This window comes from Rattus norvegicus, chromosome 3 (genome assembly GCF_036323735.1).
Source record: "Rattus norvegicus strain BN/NHsdMcwi chromosome 3, GRCr8, whole genome shotgun sequence".
In the NCBI taxonomy this organism is placed as follows: domain Eukaryota; kingdom Metazoa; phylum Chordata; class Mammalia; order Rodentia; family Muridae; genus Rattus; species Rattus norvegicus.
In genome coordinates this window covers 76,840,203-76,861,534 of record NC_086021.1, presented here as the reverse complement: position 1 = coordinate 76,861,534, position 21,332 = coordinate 76,840,203, and the positions used below count along the sequence as shown (strand labels likewise).

The 21,332-nt window shown below is 45.8% G+C and overlaps 1 long non-coding RNA gene across 7 annotated transcripts in view; it reads right to left on the bottom strand.

Moving 5' to 3' along the window:
- Nucleotides 1–21,332, bottom strand: part of LOC102555148 (uncharacterized) — a 49,967-nt gene that overhangs the window by 14,160 nt on the left and 14,475 nt on the right. For 5 of the 7 annotated variants that reach the window (XR_010065221.1, XR_005502198.2, XR_005502200.2 and 2 more), the window contains exon 1: nt 272–9,955. This is a non-coding gene — a long non-coding RNA (uncharacterized LOC102555148). Of the gene's footprint in view, nt 1–271; nt 9,956–21,332 lie in introns of those variants that run through there. The other 2 variants (XR_010065222.1, XR_591533.3) reach the window with 2 other exon arrangements.

Sequence of the window (21,332 nt, the reverse complement as noted above, 5' to 3'; positions counted from 1 at the left end):
AAATAGTCCAAGTTTCATCCCAATGACTCAATACCAAACATCCGGTCTAAATGAAACTCTCAAACTCCTGAGGCAGGTTAAAGAAAAAGAGGAGTACGGGGAATTCTAAAGAAAATAAAGTGCTGGAATGGGTTAATAAGCTTTGAAATTAGGGTAAGCAAACTAAAGGTTTTTCCGAGCTGCATTCAATGTTGTATGAGACCTTTGGGCTCAGACGATGTCACTCGTTCCTCTAGCATGAGAAAAGAATTTTCCTGGATTCCCATCTTACCTTTATTTGATTGAAGCCCCAGAGCGAGCTCGTGGTTTCAGTCTTTGATCCTGGCTCATCTCAGGCCATTTCAAACCCTTCGATAGGAATCCAGGTCAGCAGATCCAGGAGAAGCCATTACTGTTATATAGCTGTGGACCGTGAAGAAGGCCACGGACCCACATCTCTGCAGCCACAGCACCTCTTTGGCGGATCTCTTTCTCATCAAGCACTAAGTCCAGTATACCCATCAAGAAGGAGGCTCATTTGCATGCAGGGCTCTTGGCGAAGTCAGGGCATAGAGCACCCTGGTTCTTGGCGATCCAGGCTGCAAGAGTCCAGAGGAGAGGCGGCCAGGCAGAACAGACGAGGAGAAAAGGAAGGGGATAGAGGTAGACCTAAAAGATATTTGGAGAGGCAGAGAGCAAGAAGTGATCCCTGCTCTGACTGGTATTTTTAGCTTCCTTTTTCATTCCATTCACTACCCCGCTTTCCCTCAGAAGGGCCTTTCCCGCTTCTTATTAAGCTGTCTTCATTTCTCTCACACATAAAAAGGGGGGGGGGAGGGAGAAGATGAGAGAAATAACCAGATTTGGCTGAATGGAAATCAACAAGGACTCATTTTAAATCTTGGATCTTAAGTGTAGCTTCTTTTTCTCTGGGGCTGTAGTCAGACAAGTGGGCAAATCACGTTGAGTTCCCAGTCAAGACTGTGAATGGAGGCGAGTTTCACACAGAGGTGTAAATTCGTAAGCCACTTCCTCACACTGCTCTTCCTCCTTCACCTCCTAAAGAGTGAAGTACTCTGAGGCTGAAGAGTTTTGGGTCATTTTTTTCACGGTAATTGGCTTTCCTTGACACCAAAACAGTGTTTATACCATTTTAAAAAAATATATGGGGGGCTGGAGAGATGGCTCAGCGGTTAAGAGCACTGACTGCTCTTCCAGAGGTCCTGAGTTCAATTCCCAGCAACCACATGGTGGCTCACAGCCATCTGTAATGGTGTCCAATGCCCTCTTCTGGTGTGTCTGAAGACAGCTACAGTGTACTTATATATAATAAATAAAATAAATCTAAAAAAAAAATGTATGGGTATTTTGCCTGTATGTACGCCCGTGCCTAGTAAGGTCATCAGATCTCCTAGGTCTGGTGATGGTTGTAGCCACCATGTGCGTGCCGGAAATTGAACCCGAGCCCTCTGGGAAAACAGCTAGTATTCCGCTGAACCATCTCTCCAGCCCCCAGCTCTACCATCTAAAGAACAAATTCAGGGAACGGGGATAAGACAGAGAAAATAAAAAGTTGTGTGCTTGAGTTTCAGGTTATTTTCTTTTACAGTAACATCAAACAAGACCAAAGACAAGTCCGCCAAATCCGTGTAGTCTTAGCTCTTAGGAGGTAGAGGCAGGAAGGTCAGGAGTTTTAAGCCAGCCTCAGCTATATTCAAAAGTCTAAACTGAGCTATAGGAAATCCTGTCTCAAAAATAAAGAACTAAAACCAGGCATAAATTCATGTAAAGGACAACAAAGAAGTTATTTGCAAAGCTTCTGGACTAGAAATCTTTCCCACGGCCGTGAGAATCATGCAGAGGAGCTCAGCTTAGGTCACGTGACCACCTAGGAAGCACTCAGAAAAGCCAGGGAAAATGATGCTGCCCTTGGTCATCCCTGGGCGGAGTAGAACGTTCCACTCCAACACCAAGAGTAGAAGCAACTCTACAGAGAATGAGGAAGAGAGCGGTTCTCCACAAAGAAATCAGAGTACCACTCTTAGGAGGAGAATGGATGTCAGGTTTGAACTCAGTGTTTTATTTTAGGTGCAGGACATGCTCAATTATTAATTAGACCTTTGTAAATGGGTTAAAAGTAATTAAACAAGGGCATTAAGAACTGTAACTCATAAAGTAATTGCATCACACACCAGTCAGTGCAAATTGCCATGATACCTTTTCACTGTCACCACAAAGTCTCCCTCAGTAGACCAAAGCTCCTGTTCCACCGCACTCCTACTTAGTCTTTCCCTGATCTATCCCTTTTCCAGGATCTTCAGCTAGAGCAGTGGCTCTCAGCCTTCCTAACGCTGTGACCCCTTAATACAGTTCCTCATGCCGTGGTGACCCCCAACCATAAAATTATTTCATAGCTACTTCATAACGGTAACTTTGCTACTGTTACAAATTATATTGTAAAAATCTATGTTTTCGGATGGTCCTAGGCAACTCCAGCAAAAGGATCATTCAACTCCACGGAGGGGTCGGGACCCACAGGTTGAGAACTATTTATTGCACTAGCCTCTATAGCAGACCCAAACTATCTTCATTACTGCAGCTGTATACCTTAGGAAGAAGTCATGAAAACCTTCCATGTTGATTCTTCTACTCTATATAGTTTTGGATTATTCTAAACTCTCTGGATTCAAATATCAATTTTAGAGCCAACGGATCCGATCCTACTAAAACTTTGTCTTGAGGAGAAATATCTTTTTTTTTTTTTTTTGGTTCTTTTTTTCGGAGCTGGGGACCGAACCCAGGGCCTTGTGCTTCCTAGGTAAGCGCTCTACCACTGAGCTAAATCCCCAGCCCCGAGAAATATCTTTAAAACAATTTTATGTTTTCTTTTTCTATGTGCCTAAGCAGTTTCTCTGTTGTATATATGTGTAGCACTTACCTGCCTGGCATCCATGGAGTTCAGGAGAGGAAGAACTAGAATTACAGACCTGAGTCACTGTGAGGGTCCTCTGCAAGATCAACAAGTGCTCTTAACCACTGACCCATCTCTCTATCCTGAGACGTAGTGCCCTAATGCCATCCAGTGTAGGATGACGTCATTACGCAGGTGAAGGCAGGTACAAGATAGAACGAGGCCTGTCATTGGACGAGAAAGGAAGGATAGGCGGGAGAAAAATTTTAGAGAGAGGAGAAGACTGGAACCGGAGAGGGAGGCAGCCGAGAGAACATGGAGGCTGATTCCTCTCTGTACATTTATAGGTTGTTACAAATAGTCTAAGGGATGAAGATATGTACAGGGCTTTGTATGTTTAAGTGGGCGATTATACCTTATCAATTGGTTGTAAGTTAATTGTGTGGATGTATTGTACATTGAGCATTTAACACGTAAATCTGGTTGTTGGGTTCCAGTTTGCTGAGTAATGATTTCACTGGATGTTGGGAGTGTGAACAGAGTTTGTGACAGAAAGCCGTGCTAGTCTGTAGAATGCTTGGGGCTAGCATGGTGTGGGGCCATGCTAGCACCGCCCACGGAACGCTATGTGAGTCTCAGGCGTGGTAACAACCACCAAGGGGACGGTGTGTGAAAGCGGTAACAGAGAAACAGCTAGAGTGCGTGGATCCTCGACAATGGGAACTCTCAGGAACCAGGTCGAGGATCATTATTTATTTAAATTTACTGCAACAATCAAGTTTTTCTAACCCATGAGCATAGAATGCATTTAAGTCTTAAACTTTCTCTAAGCAGTATTTTGTAGTTTTTACTGTTCGGGTCAAACACATAATTTACTAGAGTTAACACTATTTATCTCAGATTTTCATATAGAATGATGTTTTAATAATTTTATTAGCATATGTTATAGGATTCATTATGGCTATTTTACACATGCATATTGTTTTTGTTTAGTTTTTGTGTTTTTGTGTTTTTGAGATAAGGTTTCTCTATGTAGCCCTGGCTCTCCTGGAACTAGCTCTGTAGTAGACCAGACTGGCCTCCATCTCACATAGACCCACCTGCCTCTGCCTCTGCCTCTGCCTCTGCCTCTGCCTCTGCCTCTGCCTCTGCCTCTGCCTCTGCCTCTGCCTCTGCCTCTGCCTCTGCCTCTGCCTCTGCCTCTGCCTCTGCCTCTGCCTCTGCCTCTGCCTCTGCCTCTGCCTCTGCCTTCCAAGCATGGCTTTTCTTTGTTTTGTTTTGTTTTGCTTTGCTTTGCTTGAGACTGGGTCTTTTTATGTAGCCCTGGATGTAGACTAGACTAGACTTTGTAGACTAGGCTAGCCTTGAACTCACAGAGCTCTGCTTGCCTCTACCTCCCCAGTGCTAAAAGTGTGCACTACCTCCCCCGGGGCTATTCAGTAGTTACAATGTGGCTAGCATTTCATTTCATATTTTAAAAATATTTATTTTATTTAAATTTGTGTTTGTGTATGTGTACATGAGTGCATGTGCCCCAGACCCATAAGACCCCTGCAGCCAGAGTTACATGCAGTTGTAAGCCAGTTGCTGTCAGGACTGGGAACAGAACTTGAACCCTATTAATCACCATGACCAGACACACCATGTTGGACAGTAGAGTACAGAAAGGGTGGGAAAGATACAGTCCGATGTCTCCATGAACATATCACCTAATCTTAGACCTGGTAGGAAAGGTAGGGAAAGGGCCAAAACAAAATGCGAATTACTCCACACTACTCCAAAGTAGTGTAGGGAAGACACATGACACAGGATGTGAGCTACCAAACACAAGAGCCAAGTCCCCACTTGGTCGCTTGGCTTCTCTTCTGTTAGGGTATAGCTTGTATTGGAGCCGACTTCACGCTGTTGTGATTGGGGCTTGAATGGGAGAGTGCAAGGGAGAATACCATTCTAAATTTGCAAAGCATTGTGCACACGGGAGGAGGTGCTCGCATACTTCCGTTTCATTTTGGCTTTGACATGCTAATCCTGCGATCTCGGAGGAGTGTGAGCCACCTGCGTCTCATAAACCTTTCGCTTTACTTACACACGTGTGACCTTTCCTATCCCGGGGCCACTTTAGCAGTATTGACCGCTGACTTGCAAGGAAGGGCGCTTAGCAACTGCATAGGAAATGACGCTTGCGGCTGCGATGTTGGTGGCCTGCAAAGATAAAAGGCGGTAGAGGCGAATGAAAGCGAACCCGCCGCGAACAACAGAGATGGATCCAGGAACAGGACCCGGAGTCCTCACTTGCACCCTGCCAGGTTCCCAAGTTGCTCTGCTCTCTCCAGTCACCTCTCGCTCCTCCCTCCGCTGCTGTCTTTTGTCTTTGAAAGCCGGGGGAGACCGACAACAGATTATTAACTGTGCACGCAGGTGTTATTGAAGAGACCAATTTGTGAACAATGGCCCTTCCCACGTTGTCCAAACAGAAAGATTGTTCCGCAGCTGTTATTTGCAGAACCTGTCAGCGTTCTCAGTGCTGCTATGGAGGCGCCAGCTGTCCTAGAGCGCGGCTCTCCCTGCGACGCCCACTCCTGACAGCGTTGCGGAGCCCTCGCTGCGCAGCTGCCCACCGCTGGCCACACTCCACGCCGGACGACGCAACCTGGCTCCCTGCCTTCCTCAAAGCCGCCCATACCTCTCATCTGAGATAATCCTTCTCTTTCCCATATCCCTGAAAACAGAATCCGTGGAGTTGCTTGGGAAGCCTACTGCATTGCGAGTTTGAAGGATGGATATCTGTGCAGACATTATGTAAAAATGTGTGGCCCAGATGCCAGCTGCGGATCTTCTCTGTAGGATCTAAGTGAACCCACCAATTCTGCACTCTAGGGATGTTCCAGGTTTCCTCCCGGGAATGCTTTCATTCCATCGCCTATCCTAAGGCAGAAGAATGCAACCCTTCCTGCGCGTTTCTAAATAAAGCGTCCGGTCAGTATCACCGTAAAGAGGTTTTTTCACTGTCAGCTTCCAAAACCTATGAGCTTGTTTTGCCCTGGAGAGGTTTCCTCTCTCTACTCTCTAGTCCGCAGGCCCTTTCCCCAAGCCTCCATACCCGGGTCCCACCAACGGCTTCCAAGAGGCAGGACTCCCTTTCCTTCAAGGAAGAAGTACAGTTTTATTCCTGGTACAAAGACCTTCAGTTCCAGAAGTGTCCTGCTGGCGCCGGAATGTCTGCTGGACTGCCAGTTTCTCAAAAAAAAAAAAAAATTCTCTGGCCTTCTGCACTCCCCTCTTCCCATTTGGGGATGACCCCCTTACAGAGGCTGTAAGTTTCCCAAGGAGCAGAAAAAGTGTTCACTGGGACTTTCCGTCCTGAGTTTCCCACAATGGCCTGAAAACCAGCAGTTGGATCTTGCCCCATGCGGTAGCCAGGCCCACTCACAGGAACTTAGCTGCTCGTCCTATACGACTGTCATTCGAAACTGTCATAATCTTTTCCAGATCCCCAAAACAGGGAACCACGGTCTAGCCTAGTATCTGTGTGCCGAGTTCAAATCTACAGACACGTTTTGATAGCATTTTGTAGGCTACAGTACTACCCGCCTTATACTGGAGTCCAAGTTGAAAACGTAAATTTTTTTCACACACCAATTTCTAACGTGTCTGCCCCACTCAACTACTGAACCATAAAATAGATTCTCAAGGCCGCTTCTTAACCCCAGTTTAGGCTGAGGGTTCTAAAATTACGAATTGTATCTTTTATGAAGTAAACCTTGTTTCATCTCCTAATTTGCAGTTCAAGAAAATGTATATATTAATAGCATTCTACAACTCCTTGTCTTTTTACTGTTAACTAAAAAAAAAAAAAAAAAAAAATTAACCCTGGACTTAGCAAGCCCTGGTTGATTTTGGAATATTTATTAAGACTCTGAAGGAAAACCAGATGATGGGAGCGGGAGTTTTGCTCTACTTCCTAAAAAGTACTCTGAGAATTCTAGAGATTTTAGTTTCTCAGGATTCTTGAGAATTTATGTCCACCACCCCCGCATTCCCCAATGCTGGGACAGCCATGTAGATCCACACTGGACTGCACTTCCTGAACATAAGCATTATTTCATCAGATGCACACTCACTACTCCAAAGCAGGAACAGTCACTCAGGACCCAGCAAGCCCACGGCTGTACTAAGTTGGTTAAGTGGCTGCGGGCCCAGCCTGGGCGCTGTCTCCCGGCAGTTAGAATGCCACAGGCAGCAGAGAGGGAAGTGTCTCTGTGCATGTTAACAAGCTAGGTGGAAGAAGGCTAGGCTCTTACTTACCTCAGTAACAAAATTAGGCTGGGGAAATACAAATTGGGCACCGTGCAAATATTTACCTTCAGGGACCTTTGAGGGACCTCTGGGGGAAGGAAAATAAATCTGTACACGTATTTACTCATAATGACTCCCAATCGTGCCATTCGAATACAAGCCCAGCATTTCATTAAACAGGCATCTTCAATGGTTGCTGGGCTGTGTAAATACATTATGAATAAAGCCACAGGTCCGCTCGGCTGGCAGGATGGAGGCGCAGTGTTTGGATACATGAGCCTTGTCTCCCAAATGGATCCGTTTTCTGAAAGGACAGAAAGCAAGGAGTTTGCCAAAGGATTGTACTTCTCTTCTCACGGGGTCCTTTAGAGAGAAGCCTCTAATCTGTAAGCATGCTCACAGGCCCACTTGTACAGTTTGGTGACTGTGAACCGTGAAAGAAGTGAACACGGTTTGATTTAGCACTCTCCACGCGGACTGATTTGCCCAAGAAAGCACTCGGATCCGTTAAGCCCAAGGGCATCTATTGAACCGGATGAAACATGACTTGGGAAAGATGTTTCTTTATCAAGCAGGCTGCCGCAGCAAAGCCATCGTGGGCCCTCAGAAAAAAAAGTGCACGACCTCAGAGCCTCAGTACATCCTTGGTGCCTGCTCAGACCCAGGCAATGCTGACGCTGCGAACTGGCTCGCCTTGGAAAAGTCCCAGCTTATTATACACTGATCACCGCACCGTGATTTGCCACGAGGAAATAGCTCTCCAGGCTAAAGATTCTTCGTGTTGTTAGTCTCCCCTTCTCCTCCCAACTCACCAAAGGCCGTTGGGCAGGGCAATGACTCAGGAGGGAGCGGCCAGCCATGCCTTAAAAAACACAAGTGTTCTCTTAAGTCTGTTGGACTCATAAACCTACTAGTCACCAAGGCAGAGGAGTGAGCCAAAGGGGGATGGGGGTGCCGACACGAATTTAGGGCAAGGTGGAAGAGGAGAGGCAGAAAAGGAGAGCTGCCCGTTGTCCCTGAGGATGGCTTAGTAAACCCCGGAGGTTTATTAAGAGTCTGATTGCCTCTCCGCGCTTCTCTGGAGCCTTCTACCTCTTCTGCCTCCAGCAAAACCCAAGTCCCACAGACACTCCTGTCTGAGACGCATCATACAGTATAAGAGGTTCTGTAGGAGACAGGAATAGTGGGAGCGGCAAGGAACTCAGATCCGAGCCAACCCGGACCAGTACACACAAGGGTCAGGCAGAGGGCGGGCGATGTCAAACCCCAATGTCTGCCAGGCTGGAAGAAACCCTTCTGCGTACGATGGGCCCTTTGTGTACGGTATAGAATTTGGTCATATTGAGAAGACATTGTTCCAAGGGAACACCACCTTGTCCTGTCGGGAAGAGCTGAGCTTGCAGGTGGCGCTGGTTCTTTTCTTTCGGAGCCTAAGGCCCTTCGCCTCCCACCCTTTAGCGATTCTGTGGCAACAGCTAGTACTCCCTGGAGCCCTGCAATAACCCCATCACAGAAAGACCTCACGGTGATTCTCATTCTAGCCTCTGCTTGTCCCTCCCTGTCACTGTTGCTGCTCGAATCCAGCCAGGCCGATGTGATTGTGCTAGGATGGCTGTGAGAATGGACAGGGGTGGGGGTGGGGGTGCTCCTCGAGAACCTCAACATTCAATCACACCCTCCCCAGCCTGGAGGGCTCCCAGCAATAGCACTCCCATTAGCATGATTTCCAGCTAGCTTATTAACCAAACCCCACCGCTCCTGGCTTGTATTCAGGCCCCGATACAAAGGAATGAGTAAAAGCTGTTTTCTCCACAGCGGTGTCTCGCCTCCTTGGCAGGTGGCGGAGGGTGATGTATAGAAGAGCTGCCATCTTCTCCTCCTCCTTGGAAAGAAATTCAGCGCGCAACACCCCTGTCAGCCAACCCACCAGCCAGCTGACTCGCTGGGGGCAGCGGCAAAGCTGGCTCCAGCTACCTTGAAGAGGAACGAACCGCATGTGGCTGAGGACTCTGCACTGTCTCTGCCCTCGCCTGGAGTCCCAATTCCCACCCAGGCAACCTCTGCCTTTATGCTCCCGGCTCTCAAATTCTCCTGCCTCATCCTTATGTGTAATCCATTCCTGTAAAATGTCATTGGAACTTCCTCGTACTGCCTTTTCTAAGCCCATTAGCTTCATTAAAGCTGCCCTATCTTCCACCCTTCTCTCCTTTAGTGTAATACATACATGAGCATATTCTACTGGATGCAGAGCTCTCTATGCTAGCAGAGCCTTTCTCCTAAGTGCAGAAGCCTCTGGAATAGCTTCTGCATTTCTCGTCTCTTCTGTCTGTGTTCCCACAGAAACAAAATTTGATGACATCCACAGGGTAACACTGAGCTCCTCCAGCACGCTTCATTGTCTGGCCCATCCATGCTCCTAATGTTATTAGACAGAGGTCTGGAGTTGCAACCTGACCAGGAGAACAGGGATCTGGCTGAAGCTAGGTTGGCACAGAAGCACACTGCATTTTCTGAGACATGGCGTTACCATTGAAAGGTTTTAAGAGGGAGTGTATGAAACCAGAAAGAGTACCAAGTGCCTACCCTGCCTTAGCCCGAAGCCACTGATTAGGGTGCTAAGAAACCCCAGGAGTGTTAAACGTTCCCATTTGCATCAGCATAGCACAAGATTGAAGGGATGCTCACCGGGTCATGTGGTTGGCACAGAGTAAACAGGTGATTGACATGTTGATAGACAATAAACAATAGCATTAATTCAGTGTGCGCTAATTAACATTCTCTCTACTAGTCTTGAATCTTCTTTAGCCCAACCCTGGGAGGTAGTGCTGCTTTTAACCCCATTTTAAAGACAAAGAAACGGAGTCCCAGATCGGTTGTCCCATATCCAGCAAGTGCTGGCTGCGAGCTCTAAAACCAAGTCGATCTGACTGTACAGTTTCCCTTGTCACAATTAGCCCCAGGAGCATTGGCTGACATTGGCAGCCTAGTTCTAACTGGGATCACCAAAGCCCCATAGAGCAAGCGGTTGTGAGATTTAGCCAAAAACAAAACAATACCCCAACTAAATTCAAATTTTGGATAATGAACAACTCTTGAAACACATCCCATGCAATATTTACTAATAATTATGCTAAAATATCCATTTCTTTATATGGCACATAGACTTAGCCGAAGTCTCCTATTTAACTTGAGACCTCTAATGTGGCACCACTCCCTTAAAAACCCAGCCAGCTAGTGAAGGTTAGAAACTATCACAGGAGTGATGATTGAATTCACCCAAGCCAGCTGGTCTCCTAATTAGCACCCAGAGGATCTGTGCTGGTCGTTCGGTTGTTTGGTTGTTCGGTTGTTTGGTTGTTTGGTTGTTTGGTTGGTGTTGTATCTTTTGACACAACATTTAGAAAATGTCTCCACCATCCTGTGGGGCTTTTTTTTTTTTTTTTTTTAGATTTTATTTTATTGTATATGAGTACACTGTAGCTGCCTTCAGACACACCAGAAGAGGGCATCAGATCTTATTACAGATGGTTGTGAGCCACCATGTGGTTGCTGGGATTTGAACTCAGGACCGCAGGAAGAGCAGTCGGTGCTCTTAACCACTGAGCCATCTCTCCAGCCCCCGGGGCTTTTTTTTTAATTGATGTGGGAGGGCCCAGCCTACTGTGAGTAGTGTCACCCCTGGACGGGTGGTCCTAAATTGTATAAAAAAGCAAGTTAAGAAAGCCAGAAGGAACAAGCCAGTAAGTAGTGCTCCTTGGTGGCTTCCGCTTCAGTTCCTGCCTCTAGGTTCCTGCCCTGCCTGACTTCCCTCAATGGACTGATCCCAGATATGCAAACTGAATAAACCTCTCTCAGCCCCAAGCTGTTTCTGGTCATAATCTTTAACATCACAGCAATAGAAATTGAATAAGACAGGACCGTCTCACTGGGAACTGAATGTACCCCCGGGGTAGGCTGGAGCTGGACAGTCATGACCCGGATGTGAGCTAAAAACAACTGGTGTATCAGTTATACTGCTCTCGGGTGGCAGCTCTTCAAGTCTCAGCTGCAATTCAGTGTCACATCCTCCTCTGCCAGAGGCAGGAAACCCCTTCCTGCTCCCATCCTGACATCTATTTTAAACAAAGAAACTAAGGATCTCCCTCATCTGGGCAACCAGAAGGGGGAAATGGCAGTTACATAGCCACACACACACACACACACACACACACACACACACAAACCTGGATGCCAGAACAAGTTCACACTGGTAAACACCAGCCCTGGCCAATGCATTCATTTTTCAAGTGTGAGCATGTTTTGAAGTCTAGATGCCATTTCAAAATGAGAATGTGAGAGAGCAGCAAATGGGCTTTTCTGATGCTAAATTCTTTTCCTCCCTTCCTGCTCTACAAAGAAGCAAATGTCACCATTTCCATCTCACCTTCTGTGAGAGTTGGTATCATGTTTTGACCAGTCAGAAAGTTCCTTAGGCATTTCTGAAGCCAAACTCCATGACCTCTCCTACCTGGTTCCCATCTCTAAGCTATCAGTGTAACACACACACACACACACACACACACACACACATACACACACACACTCACACATATAAGCATGCTCACATACATGCACACACTCAAACACACACAGAGAGCAAAACCTGCTTTTTGAACATCTTAACAACCCATCAGTCTAACCCCAGCTTCCTCCAGACAAGCCACAAGCCCCAGGCTACCCCACACATGGACGATCGCCACCCCCTCTACGCGCCTCCTCCTGTAATCGCCTGGTTTAGCCAGTCTGAGCTCTAGGGATCAGAGAAGGGGTTTAGAGACTTGGATAACCCCGAGGACAGTTACTGTAGCTCTTCTCTACTCTGGGACAAGCGAGTCTCACAGAGAAAGCCTTCCTTCCCTCACAAAAAGGAGCCAAGTACAGAATGCCTGGGATGGTGTTTCAAGTGTATCTAATAAAATGTAATTTATGTTTTCATATCTGGATCCTGTGAGCAATGGGTATAAATGCCTATTGTTTGTCCATTACAGAAGAAAAGCTCCATTCGTGGAAGTGGCAGGAGTCAGGTCTTTCACATTTCATGGTTGCAGTACTAGCTAATGATTGAGAGCCTCCTGACACCAGGCACTGTGCTAACCGCTCACACACCCTGTTTTGCTCGCTGCTCAGACATCCCACCATGTCCGGTCCGGAAGCAGAGGAATGCCCAGCTGAAGAGCAGGGGCTGCTAGGATCTTGACTCCAAGATCAAACCTGAGATGTCTCGACATTTGTCCACGCGCCGGCATGGCCATGCTCCTGGTTTCTCCTCACTTTAGATACTGCTGGCCTCTGTTCTCCCACAGAAAACTGAGACCATGTTGAGAATCAGGAAAAGAATTATAAAGTCAAAGCAATTGTTACCTTGACGTTTCCAACAATCTATAGAAGGTATGCGCGTGGTGAAAGGCCAACACTAATAACATTTCATCTTGATAGGGCTCTTTTTCATCAAGTCTTTTGCCAATGAAGGAAACATTCCATTTAAGCATGGGGGAAAACATGTTACACACACACACACACACACACACACACACACACACCTGGCAGACACTGATAGAACCAGTCTGAGACACCACTAAATGAGTGTGTTGGACAAACTAAATGCTAAGCCAATGCCATTCTGCTGCTGGGGAACTGTAAAGAACACCTATCCTCCCCTTATATACTCCACAGTATATGTTGACTTGAATGTGTTTCTCAAGACTTTGTGTTGAAATGTCATCACCTCTGTGCAGGGTAGACTTAACAGGTAGAATCATGATCCAGCAGAGGTGGCAGGAGTTAGTGGAGAGTAGGGGTCTTTGGAAGGTATTTAGGACTAATAGGATCACTGAAAATGAGCGTCAATGAACTAAGCCTGCAGCTCTCTCTCTCTCTCTCTCTCTCTCTCTCTCTCACACACACACACACACACACACACACACACACACACACACACACACACACACACACACAAAGAGTCAGGTCCACTGACTTAGTAGGGATTTGCCAGCAATGTGTCCATCATTAGTTGCCACCCCCCTTGACTATGGACCTTAGAACCTTGAGCCAAAATAAACTTCTTTCTCAAATGTATCCAGTGAGGTGTGTTACTGACAACAGAAAATGGGCTGATTCAGCAAGTGAAATTTAATAGATTTTTTTCAGTTACTAGAAGGTTTAATTGAGTAATTCTTCAACGAAGCATGCCCCCAGGCATGGCATTAGACCCATGATGAGGCAGTGCCAGCCAGATCATTAACAATACAATCCATTGGAAAATTCTACATTCTGTGTCTTTCATTCTCTTTCTTTCTCTATTTTATTCTCCCTTTCTTCTTTTTTTATTTCCTTTTTTCTTCTTTTCATCTGTATGCATGCATAATGTATATCCAAGTGTGCTTGCCTTTTGTGTGTGTGTTTCTGTGGTGTGTATGTGTGTGTGTGTGTGTGTGTGTGTGTGTTCATGGGGGGGGACACATGGGTGCACATGCATGTTTGTGAATCTGGGGCTGGAGGTTGATGTCAGGAATCTCCTTTGATCATTTTCCACCTCTCTCTTTCTGAGGTAGGCCCTCTAGATCAAACCCAGAGCTCACCAATACAGCCAGTCTACCTAGCTAGCCTGTTCTGAGGTTCTAAGGAGCCACCCTCCAGTGCTCCTGCTTGCTTGCATGGCAAGCATTTTAACCTCTGAGCCATCTCCCCAGCCCTTCAGACAGTACTTTCAAATGAGAAAGAGCTGGGAATCAGTTTTCTTGTTGCTGTGTGAACCTGTTGGTTCACTTAAGTCTAGGCACACAGCCAGGTCTTCCCCCCCAATTCCCTAATCTTTGGTAGAGTTTACTGCCCTGCATCTGGAATCAAGGTCTCCCACCCTCTCTATCAGCTGGCACTGCCTTAGCTCCTAGAGACCAATCACACCCCTTGCATCATAGTCCCCACCTCAAAGCCACAAATGACTTGGCAATTTTTTTCTTTTGTTTCAAATCTCCTTGGAAGATTCTGCTTTTAAAGGGCTCACCTGATTAGGTCAAGGCATCAAGACAGTTCTCCCTTTACTGATATCTGTACAAATGCATGGAGAAATATATAATTCATCAAGTTTAAGAAAGGTTTTGTAATGTTATAATGTTGTTACACTGAAAATATTCTAATAAATCAATAGAATTTGATACATTGTGTGTGTGCATTTTGAATAAAATTTGCTATATCAGTCAAACTACGTAATAAAAAAAGAGATGATGCATAATTTAAAACAAGGGCCAAGACTTAGCAAATGGACCAGATCAAACATCAATGATAAGGAGAAATAGGTTATTTTGATGGATTCTATTTTATAAAGTTATATTAAGCAAAATCCAAGCCAACTTTGAACGAAACCCTTCCTAAGAGACAATGAAAGCCTGGTTGGCAATCCTCCAACACACCCTAGAGAAAGACATTATGACCAAGAATATTGAGGAAATGTTCAGCAATACCCATAGATCTCCTATAGATCAGAAAATTGAGCATTTTCAAGGTCACAAGGACAGTCAGAGCAAAATCAAGACATAAATCCCCATACTGTTTATTGGACTTAAAATTATCCTTGTTTTTCCAAGCAAAGGATCAATAGATACAAAGCAGAAAAGCCAATCAATCCTTTTTATTTACGCATTGGCCCTGGAACAAATATTAGTGAGTATTGTTCCGTCCTCACCTCTCCAAGCTGGGAAGGTCATTACAGAGAGAATGACCGTATTTGGGCTCAGAAAAAGTGAGGGAGGAGGGGCACGAGATGGCAGTGTCATCATGGCAGGAACAGGGTGACCACCATCGGACTTGCACAAGACTGAGGGATCTCCTGGAACAGGAAGCTTCGAGCACAGGAGGAGTGAATTGTGACTAACTTCTTTGAGCCTCAGTTTTCTCACCCTTTAAATGGGGTATCAATGATGCTTGTTCCCATGTGACACGATGTCCTCGAGTCACTAGCCAGTGACTTCGAAAGCATCAGCTACTGTGTTACTACACATCTTTGCCACATCCAGTATTGTTTTCTGAGAGCGTTTACCCAGAATGTCACCTTTAAATCTAACAATGGGCACATTTTGAAGCTTATTATGATATGATTATCCTGTGTGCACCGAAGTGTGGATTCTGAGTGATGTGTAATCCCAGAGCATCTAATAATGAAAAGTACCTTTGTCTAGCCAAGGGGAGCAGCATGGGGCACGCCTTTAAGCCCAGCTATCTGGAGGCAGAGGCAGGCAGGTCTCTATGAGTTTGAGACCAGCTTAATCTACAGAGTCAGTTCCAGGACAGTTCCAGGGCTATGTAGAGAGACTGTCTCAAAAAATAAATTAACAACAAGAAAAGTGCTTTTGTCCATTTCCCCCCAAAGCTTTATTCACATTCAACCAATTTTTCTGCCTCAAATGTATTAATGTAGCTTTGGTATAGAAACACAGAAGAATGATCTGTTGTATTTGAAAATTAGACATGTTTCCCTAAATATTGTATCTATTAAAAAAGACCCAGATGTGGCAGTACATACCTTAAATCCCAGTATCAACCCCAGGGGCCAGGCCAGGTCATATAGGGCTACGTAGTGATTCTCTGTCTCAAAAAAAAAAGTTAAAGATGTCATTTTTTGTAATTTATATACTAGCTGTCTGTCGTCCTTCGAAAGACAACTTCAGAGTAAAAAATAGCCTAAGACAGAAATAATCAAGAAAGAAATGTCTGTTTTTTGTTTGGTTGATTGGTTCATTTGTTTGCTTGTATGTTTTGAGACAGGGTCTCTCCATGTAGTCCTAAACTATCCTGGAATTGATTCTGTAGACCAGGCAGACTGAACAGAGCTCTGCCTGCTTCTGCCTCCCAAGTGCTAATGTTGAAAGCATGTGCTCCCATGAGAAACATTGTTAATATTCGAAGACCAGAGCATTAGTAGGGAAACAGGGTGAGCTGAGATGTCATCAGCTTCAGCTCTGAGCTTCCTACAACAAAAGTAAAATTAGAAACAGACTTCCCACTCTAAAATTACACAGAAAGCACAGAAGGGTGTCCAGAAATCCGTGTCTTCGGGGCTGGGGATTTAGCTCAGTGGTAGAGCGCTTACCTAGGAAGCGCAAGGCCCTGGGTTCTGTCCCCAGCTCCAAAAAAAAAAAAAAAAAAAAAAGAAATCCGTGTCTTCCTATTCGTAAGCTCTGAGAACTCTCATGCAATTCTCTATGTAAAAGGCGCCGAGTAACATAGCAAGGTATCACAGCCTGAATTCTCTGAAGATGTGAGACTTTCATGTAACCCTTTCCACAGACCCTTCAGAAAAAACAAGGACAGGCGAGCAGGTACTGTCTCAACAAAAAAAAAAACAGAGTTTCAGGTTTGGTTTTCTTCTCCTCGGGACACCGGCTCCCTACCCTCTCCTATGTCCCCCATCCCACCCCAATCCCTTCTTCTAGAACTCATATTCATTCATTCATTCATTCATGATTTTCCTACCTCCCTTCCCTGTGTGTGAAAACAGCAAAACAATCTTCTGATTCTAAAAAACCCAGATATGTTGGGGTCTGGAGATCTTAACGTTGGTATTTCTCGAATATGAGTTCAGTGACGCTGGCAGTGTTGGTGGTGTTCACCGAGTCTTTCTGGCTTCCTTCATTTCCAGACACTCCTCTGCCAGGTGTGCCTGTCATTGCAGTGTGCAAAACACTGAAATAGGAGAAACTTGAGTGTGATTCCAGCCTGGAATACAGAGTAGCATCTTGCCGAGAGAGAGAGAGAGAGAGAGAGAGAGAGAGAGAGAGAGAGAGAGAGAGAGAATCAGGTTTGCAATAATAATATGAAACCATGTGGCATCCTATGGCCAATGAAAGGTAAGCATCAGCAATATTAATAACACATAGAATTACCAAGTGGAAATATAGATCTGGACAATTTTTGCCATACATTGTGTGGTTAGTTAGCAAGGGTGCTTGACACATTGCTTACTCCTGACATATATAATTATATTCAATCAGATTAAAAATAGGTAAAGTGGACTTAATTTTTGTGCATTCCTCACATGGGCAGCGTAATAGAGCTGGCCCTGCTGTTGTGGGACCGGGTGAGCCAGCCCTGAGAGCACGAGAACAGGAGCGCTGGCTCTCCCCTTGCTGGCTGTGTCACTGGGTGAGCTAACAGGGGCAGTGCTCGAGAGCTGGCCCTGATGGTTGGGTGCAGGAGAGTGGGTGGGCTGACCAACTCAGCTACCACTGGGCCCAAATCCAGACCTTTGAGTTGGCCCAGCCCAACATCTACCCCACCTATGAACTGCTGGAGTATGCGAAAGGGCCGGTCCTGCAGATCCAAAGCTGCAGGATCTCCAGGGCACGCAACAACAGGATGTCTTCGAGGAGCTGCTGTGAAGACCCAGTATTGATAGCGTAGCGGAAGTCAGAGGCCTCGAACCAGACCGATGACTCATTGCAATGAACGTTTGCAAGTAAAGATGTGTGGCCAAAAGGGTGTACTGTGTGACACACTGTGACACACTATAGCTTCCACAATTAGGTTTTTCTTTTTTTGAGGAGGAGGTTGCAACGGCAGAGGGTGGGTACAAAGAGACAGGGAAATGAGCGGGATTGGAGTGTAGGGTGTACAGTGCACAAAGAATCAACGAAAAGTGAAATAAAAACACTTGTACCTCAAAGGACATTATTGGGATGGCTCGATCATTCAATCAGTAAAGGATGCTTACCTAGGTTTGAGGACCTGCATCCGATTTCCTAGAACCCACTTTAAAAAAAAAAAAAAAAAAAAAAAAGAGGGCTGGAGAGAAAGAGCACTGGCTGCTCTTCCAGAGGTCCCAAGTTCAATTCCCAGTGTGTGTGTGTGTGTGTGTGTGTGTGTGTGTGTGTGTGTGTGTGTGTGTGTATAAGTAAGTAAACCTTTGTTTACAAAAAAAGCAAAACGAAACAAAAACACTGGATAGGCCGGAGAGAGGGCTCAGTTTTCTCAGCACTCAGTGATGTCTCATTATCATCTGTAATTCCAGCTCCCTGGGGATCTGATGCCCTCTTCTGGACTCCATAGGCACCAGACATTCAAGTGGCACACAGACATAATGTGCAGGCAAAATATTCATACACATAAAGCATAAATAAGTAAATAAGTCTCTAAAAGTAAGGGGGGTAGGCAGGGTTGTAATGCTATCCCAGGGCTGGGAGCAGAGACAGGTTCATGTAGGGTATTATGCCAGCCAGCCAGCCTTGCTTCCTTGGCAAGTTCCAAGCCAGTGAGAAATCATATCTCAAAGAACAATGTGCCAAGGGCTAGAGAGATGGCTCAGAGGTTAAAAGCACTGGCTGCTTATCCAGAGGTCCTGGGTTCAAGTCCCAGCAACCACATTGTAGCTCACAACCATCTACAATGAGATCTGGTTCCCTGTTCTGGAGTGCCAGCACACATGCAGGGAGAACACTGTATACATAATAAATAAATCTTAAAAAACAAAGACAAACAAACAACACAGCTTTAATAGCACACAGCTTTAATCTTGCAGAGGTGGATGGATCTCCGTGACTTTGGGGCCAGCCTAGTGTGTTTTCCCATCCTACTCCCCTCCCTTCCCCCTCAGGGTGTCCAAGTGCTGCACACTGAACTAAAAGGAAGAAGCAGAGCCTGGAACAGCTGCGGTCTGCAGGATCCTCTCAGGTTGTGCACAGACACTTTATTCGGGGTGAACAAGGCCTATATACCAACCTTGGAGAGTGGGAAGGGGTTTTCAAGGTGAACATAAGTCATTGGCTGAAGCTTAACAGACAGGCAATGCCTCATTTGCATGAAGAGGCATCCCAGGGATCCCAGGCAGGTTCTTATGGGGCGAGGGGGTTGGGGGTTGAACTTGTAATGTTGCCAAGGACCATGTGACCTTCCTCAGGTAGAGGGTGTAGGAGTCAGGCACCACAGGTAAGGTCAGGCAGAGAGGAGAAAGCCCTGCTGGAAAAGAGAGTCCTCCATTTTTCGGTGAGTTCAGAGGAGCGATCCCAACATGGCAGACTGCAACCTTAAATAGCCCAGTCCACATAGAGGCCTTGTCTCAAAATAGCAAGAAAACCAATGTTGGAAGCAATTGAAGAATGATAACTGAGGTTTTCATCTGGCCTCGACATACACCTGATCTCTCTCTCTCTCTCTCTTTCTCTCTCTCTCTCTCTCTCTCTCTCTCTCTCTCTCTCGCACACAGACACAGAGACACACACGTGCACACACACAAGAAGCCACTGATCACAAGAAAAGGACATATAACACAGTTTTAAGATAAATAAGAAGCTGCAGGGATACAGGTCCGTCTTGGAGCGATGGCAGGTACCCACAGCTTGGGTCTGACCTCCAGTGCTGCGGGTCTCTGAGAGTGATGGAACTTTTCTCAGCCCATATTGTGTGACTAAGGCATTTAGGGCGCTGGACAGTCAACAGTCACCGAGAGTCAGCCTGAGAAAGTGACTTTGAGTTCCTTGTCTCGAACTGATGGAGACTCAACACTCAGAAACGGGTGGTCATCAGCAAAGCAGAGCAAAGCTTTATTAAGTCAAATTCTGGGGGCCAAAGGGAAAGAAACACTCAGAGTAGGGAGGGGCACTGAGGAAGCTGTTGTTCATCAACGACCATAAGACCCGTGTGGTAGAAGCTGGACAAAGACTGGGTTAATTTCTACTGAGATTGGTTCATTCTCTGAGTGTATCTGGGGCTGAGCCAAGTAGGGGGTGGCATGCTCTGTGCATAGTCTCCTGGCCCACAGGGTGACTGATTGAGTACCCTTCCTTCATCGCTCACCCAGCTAGCAGTGGCTGAAGCTCTCTGCTGTCCATCTCTCAGAGCTTTTTCTTACTTGCTGACCTCACTGTCAGCTAGCTGTTAGCCCTGGCCAGCCTGCTACCGCCCACATTGCCAGTGTTGTTCATCTCCAACCTTGCCTGGCTGGTGTCTTGCTGGCTGTTAACATAACATAACTCTGCTGTCTTTTTTTTGTTTTTGTTTTTTTTATTTTCACATTTATGTGTCCTACTGGTAGTTGTCATCACGGGCCTTTCCCCCTTACTACCTACACAAAGCCAACTCCTGCCGTACCACCACCACCACCACTACCAACATACACACACACACACACACACACACACACACACACGTAAAGGGGAAGGATTTGAATGAGTATTTCTCCAAAAAAGAGACATGCATAGACAATGAACACATGGAAAGATGCCCACATCATTAGTCAACAGAGAAATGTAGTTTAAAACAAAACAAAACGAACACAGACAGAGGAATTGAAGGAATTGGAGCCCTTCACCGCTAGTGGGAATGTATGATGTCTAGCCACTGCAGAATAGACTTTGCTAATTTCTCTAACTATTAAGCACAGAGTTATCTTGTAACTTAGCAACTTTACCTCTAGCTATATGCTCAAGAAAGTTAAAAGCACAAATCCACTCAAAATGCATACACGCATGTTCATTAGCTGTGTTATATATGCCCCAAAAGTAGAAGAAACAACCCAGTGTCTGTCCATCAATATAGAAATAAATAAAATGTGGCGTGTTTATACAGTGGAATATTACTCAGCGACGGGAAAGAAGTGGAGTTCTGTGATACACTATAACATGAGTGGGTCTTTGAACTAATGTGGGAGGTGAGGGAAGTCGTGGATAAGAGCCATCCACAACAGGTAAATGAACAGTGACAAGAGCACATTCGTGACTGCCAGGAACTAATTCGAAGGGGGAATCCTGCTAATAACAACAGGGCTTCTGTCTGAGGTGATTGGAGCATGATGGAATTAGTAAGAGGGATGGGTTAGCTTGTATACCATGGAAATACAGCAAAACCCATGACTGTGTGCCTTCAAATGTCATGCTGTAATGGCATGTAAATTATGTCCGAATTTGATATTTCCTCAAAGGATCCCCAAGGCTGAGCTGGAGACAGGGCTCAGTGGAGAAAACTCACAGAGCATGCACAAGGCCACTGGGGTTTGACACCTGGCATCAAAGAGAGAGGACTGGAGAGATGGGCCTGCAAGGGAAGTGCTTGCTGTACAAGTACAAGGGTCCGAAGCTTAAATTCCCTAAGCGACATAAAAGGAGGGCGTGGTGGTGTAGCG